This window comes from Meles meles, chromosome 16, assembly GCF_922984935.1.
Source record: "Meles meles chromosome 16, mMelMel3.1 paternal haplotype, whole genome shotgun sequence".
NCBI lineage: Eukaryota > Metazoa > Chordata > Mammalia > Carnivora > Mustelidae > Meles > Meles meles.
Window position 1 is genome coordinate 29,054,990 of NC_060081.1, and position 5,914 is coordinate 29,060,903.

Here is a 5,914-nt window from a genome sequence, read left to right on the forward strand (position 1 = left end):
CTTGCCCCAGAAAATGTGCCGCAAAATGAAATCCAACTACTAGTTTTAAAGTATAAATAGACATAGAACAAGAGGAATGAAGCATGGAGTTCTGCACAGGGTGGACAAGACTATGGAGGGGGTGAAGACTTAAGGGTATAGATGGTAGAAACACAAAGGGATAAGATGAAAAGGTATCTTTGGGACAGATTTGAGGATGAATGCTACCCTACTCAATAGCTCCTCTATGTACAACCAACCCCTTCCCCCAGAATCTGGTCTCAATCTTTATTCTGTCTCATTTCTTTATCTCTGAATAGGAAACTGACAGGAAGCCAGAATGAGTACCAAAATATGCCTGACATTTTGTGTGTCTGCGTTTCTAAGATTTTATTCATCTGAGAGAGAGATTAAGAGATAGAGAGAGGAGGGGCAGAAGGGAGGGAGAGAAAGAAGGAAAAAATTCCAAGAAGACTCTGTGCTGAACATAGAGCCTGACACAGAGCTTGATCTCATGACGCTGAAATCATGACCTGAGCCGAAACAAAGATTTGGCACTTAACTGACTGAGCTGCCCTGGCACCCCCATTTTTTTATCTTCCTCAGTTTTCTTCAAGTCATCTCTGTCTTGTGGCCTTAAGTTCATCTTTTCTTTTCTTTTGCAAGTCTGTTCCTATTCTATTATCTTTCTTGACCCAATCCAAGGCCAACCTCTTTAAGATGGCTTCTCTGACCATCTGAGCTTAAAAATTATACATGTCAGGGGCGCCTGGGTGGCTCAGTGGGTTAAAGCCTCTGCCTTCAGCTCAGGTCATGATCCCAGGGTCCTGGGATCGAGCCCCACATCAGGCTCTCTGCTGGGCAGGGAGCCTGCTTCCTCCCTCTCTCTGCCTGCCTCTCTGCCTACTTGTGATCTATATCTGTCAAATAAATAAATAAAATCTTAAAAAAAATTATACATATCTCCTCAACATTTTGATGACCCTCATTGTCATTGCCATTTACTCACTGCTTATTTGAAAGACTATCTCTATAACTAGACCCATGGATGAAAGGAGTGATGGCTTACAGTTCCTTGCATTGCTACAGTCCCTACTCCAGCGTCTTACACATATGAAGCAGAGAAGAAATGATGACTTACAGTACCACTTATTAAGGCCCCTTGGCACTTGATGGATGAGTTCTAATGTTAAGGCTTAGCTCAGATTATAAATACACCACATGGCTTCCCCCAAATAAACTTGTAACCTGTACATTTACTACATACTAAATAAATTGTTCTGATTAAAGCAGAATTTATTTTCTTGGTTTGTATTAGCCATTACTTCAGTAGTTAATGAAAATAATATTATTAGAAGTTTCCTAGTTCCTCACTTTCCTAGTTCCTCCTCCTCCTCCTCCTCCTCCTTCTCCTCCTCACCTCCTCCTCACCTTTCCAGTTCCTCACGGACTTGGCCTAATCCACACTGCCTTACAACAAAGTAATTGAAATAGGTCATTTAAGTGAATGGTTCCTGTATTTTCACTGATTACATAAAAGCCTTCACACCCCATAAGTTTCCTATGCTTTTCCAAATATAGCAATATTAGTTTTATTTTAACAATAAGTATCACTTAGGCATCCATCTGCCAGCACATGTTTTCTCATAACCTTTCTCCAATGATTCCAGTGAGTTTTGCCAAAGTGTTCACAAAAGTAGCCTATTATTGTAATTCAGTTTTAACTAGATGGTTGTCATAACTTTGATGTCTTTCTCACTACAACAGCTTTCCTAACATAAGAAAAAAAATATAACAGTCATTCCCAAAATTCTTATTTCTAATACATGATCTCTTTTCCTACCCAAAGACTAAACCCCATTCTCTGCTTTATTTAGGTAAAACTTGGCTCATGATGTCACATGACTGAAATTGATTTCTATAAAATTTAGTCCATTATCATTTTTATGTGAAATATTACTTACATGTCTATTTATAGGTATATATTGATCATTGAAACCATTTAAGTAAATTGTTTGATCTAGTCTACCTAAAAATTTTACTTTATTTGGTTTATTTAGTTGGTTTAATTACTAAATAAACAAACCAATCATTTTGGTACATGGTTTATGTGTATGAACTGTGTATGAACACTCACACATGTTGGTGTTTTAAAGGGTAGGATGAAAAGAAGTTAAGAGTCTCTAAAGATTCTAGCAACTGAATACCATAGCAAATTATTTTATCATTTTTGAGCTGAGGAATGAGAGCCAGAGAAGGAAGTGCTCACTCAGCCTTAGGCATCATCTAGTCAGGCTGGACCACTGTCATGCCTATAATTAGAAACCTTCTTCATCAATCACTAATTATAGCAAATGAGAAGATAGACACTAATGAGGCCAGTCTTGGATATTGCCAAACACATTTAGATGAGGTGCAACATCTGACTGATGCCTGATAATTTTGAGAATTTCAATAAATTTCTCTTCTACTTTAAAAATAAAAGTGGAAAGAAATCACTCAAAAACTATACAACAGATGTAATTGTCAATAAATACTTGAAGCAGAATTTTATTATAGGGATCAGGAAATAAAGGTTAGTTTTTGTTTCTTTTTAACTTAAACATACAAACCAAACAAGTAGAAGGAAGTGAAAATAATGTGACTACATTATGGAACTTGAAAAATGGAGCAAAGGATGGATAGCCAGGAAATTTGCATGGAAAACAAATTTCATTGTCAGAATGCAAAATTAGATTAGCATAACAATGAAAACAAATCCTAGTGGATAAAACCCTGTTAGAATTTCTTTGTGTCAGGTTCCATCTGCAGAGCCCAGAAAGCCTGCTGAAGACACTAGCTCATTTTATTTTCTTTTATTTATTTTTTTAAGATTTTTTTATTTATTTGTTTGATAGAGAGAGATCACAAGTAGGCATAAAAGCAGGCAGAGAGAGAGGGGGAAGCAGGCTTTCTGATGAGCAGAGAGCCCAATGGAGCTGGGCTCCATCCCAGGAATCTGGGACCATGACCTGAGCTGAAGGCAGAGGCTTAACCCACTGAGTCACCCAGGCGGCCCACACACTAGCTCATTTTAAATGTTTTTTTTGTTGTTGTTGTTTTTTGGGTTTTGGGTTTTTTTTTTGGTGGGCCTGTCATGAGGCCCACATAGGTGAACTCCACTTAATACAACTGACGGCTTTGTTTAAAAAAAGAAAAAGTCATTCAATCATATTTAAACTTCAAAAAGAGATCTTTTATCCATTTTGAATTTCTCTTTGTGTACAGTGTAAGAGAATGGTCGAGTTTCATTCTTCTACATATAGCTGTCTAGTTTTCCTAGCACCATTTATTGAAGAGACTGTCTTTTTTCCACTGTATATTTTTTCCTGTTTTGTCGAAGATTATTTAACCATAGAGTTGAGGGCCCATATCTGGGCTCTCTACTCTGTTCCGCTGGTCTATGTGTCTGTTTTTATGCCAGTACCATGCTGTCTTGGTGATCACAGCTTTGTAGTAAAGCTTGAAATCAGGTAACGTGATGCCGCCAGTTTTGTTTTTGTTTTTCAACATTTCCTTAGCAATTTGGGGTCTCTTCTGATTCCATACAAATTTTAGGATTATTTGCTCCAGCTCTTTGAAAAATATCGGTGGAATTTTGATCAGAATGGCATTAAAAGTATAGATTGCTCTAGGCAGTATAGACATTTTAACAATGTTTATCCTTCCGATTCAAGAGCATGGAATGGTCTTCCATCTTTTTGTGTCTTCTTCTTCAAAAAAAAAAAAGAGAATCAGCCTTTTAGAGAAACCTACCAAAATCTAGATTATGTATGTCACAATGGATCTCCTTTAGATGATGCATGTCGGCATTTAGAATATGTCCCACAAGTAAAAAATAACGTTCTATGAACACAATAAAAACCCGATGTTGCCTAGCTATGGATATTTTTATCCCTGAAGTGACATTTGAAATGTATGAAAAGCCATTATAAAACCAACAATAATAATCATACTGGTGTTAGAGCAGCTAACATTTATTGTGTACCTGCTCTGTTTTAGCCCTTGAGCTGTGTTCTTTAACATCATGATTGCATGGGCAGATACTGTGCTAAGTGCTTCAGCAGGCATATTGCTAGTAAATTTTAGATGCTAGCAAATTTTAGAAGCACTTGCTCGATGGGAAGAAAAAAGGAAAAAAGAAGAGTTCCGAGCAAACTGGAGGTCAAACAGAAAGGCAAAGGTTATAATCTGTCCTTCCATTCTTATTTAAATAACTTGGAAGGGATGAAAAAGAGAAAATGGTGGAAAATAAGTCAGAGTGGAATCGAGTCATTTGGTGTCAGAAATTGTTTTGAAGGAGTCTTTGGGATGTAAGTTTTCATGTAATACTGGTTGTGTAAGCTATGCTAAGTAAGAAAATAACAGGGCCCCATGGGAAGACCTTTCCTCTTGATGTTACCCTCCTGTCACCATAAGGCCATAGTCAACCGTTGGGCTATGGAGCCAACCAGCAACCCTGCTGCCATAGAACCTGGGAGACCAGTAATGTATTAATTTTATTAATCCCAAGAATGGCTTTATTTCTGTATTGGGGAAGAACAGGGAGGGGGTCCATTCCTGACGAGGAATCAGAATCACAACTCTGGGGCTTTCCAAACTCAATTTAGAAAGTGAGAGTTAAACATTTCTTTAACTGACCTCTTAACCAAGTCCCTCAGCTCTCCTTACCAGGAATCAAGTAACATTGATTTTTATGTCTTTCTTGATCATATGAGCCATAAATAGTTAGCCCCAGGTTAATTCTGCACCATCTTCTCCCTGTTACTTCCTAACAGTGGAATGCTGGAACTGTGTTTGTGTGTGGTGGGAGTCAAGAGAGTCAAGAGTTGCGGGTTTAGACCTGAAGTACTCAAAAGCTAACTGCCATTTTTTTTCTCTGATCTCTCTTAGCTAATAGAAATGAAAGTTTTATCTGAGGTCTCTTTTTTCCGCAGTTGTTACTTGTTTCTGACAAAAACTCTAGACAAAGTTTCATGTGCAGCCATTCCACTGTGGGAAAGGTTTGTTATCAGAATTTAAATGTATGTTTAAGAGTCCTTACGCCAGTGAGTAGCAACTTACTCGTTCAAGTAATTCAACAGCTGAGAAATAGAAAAGGTTTTTTTTTAAGTAGCTATATGAATTAGCATTATTTTACTTGCAAAAGAAAAAAAAATTCCCAGGGTGCTTTGGTGGCTCAGTCAGTTAAGCATCTGCCTTCAGCTTGTGTCATGATCCCAGAGTCCTGGGTTCAAGCCCGGTGTCAGCAGGGAGTCTGCTTGTCTTTCTCCCTCTGCTTTTCCATCCCCCTCCCCTCAGCTAGTGCTCTCTTTCACTCACTCTTGTGCTCTCTCAAATAAATAACTAAAAAAAAATTTTTTTTAATTCCAACTCAAACTACTTTTAACAATATAAGAATATATTCCCTTGAGTGATCGAAAACTCCACACTTTGGGTTTCCAGCAAGAGTTGATCCAGCAACCCAGCAATGTCACAAAGAACCCAGTGTCTCTCCATCCCTGGGCTCCATTTTACATGGTCTCTGCCTCACCCTCCGTCCTGCCCCTGATCCAGGATGGCTGCAGTTATCCAGGCATCAATACAGGAGATACACGGGACTTGACTTGCTTTTCTCAAATGTGGAACAAAAGTCTTGAACTTCAGTGAGAAAAACAATTCTGCTTAGACAACTGCCCTAAGCTAATCACTGTGGTCAAGGGGAAGGAATGGGGCCAGAGAGCTTACCTGATTCTAAGTCCAGTCCTCACCGTTAGAGTCAAGAGTGCATTACGGATCAAGGATGCATGATGGTAGTTGACTTTGTTTTCAAGGTAGAAATAACAAACTAAAAATCATCAGAGTTTGTAGCCATTAATGTCTTCCTTAGGAGATCTGGGTATGCTGCTTTCACTAG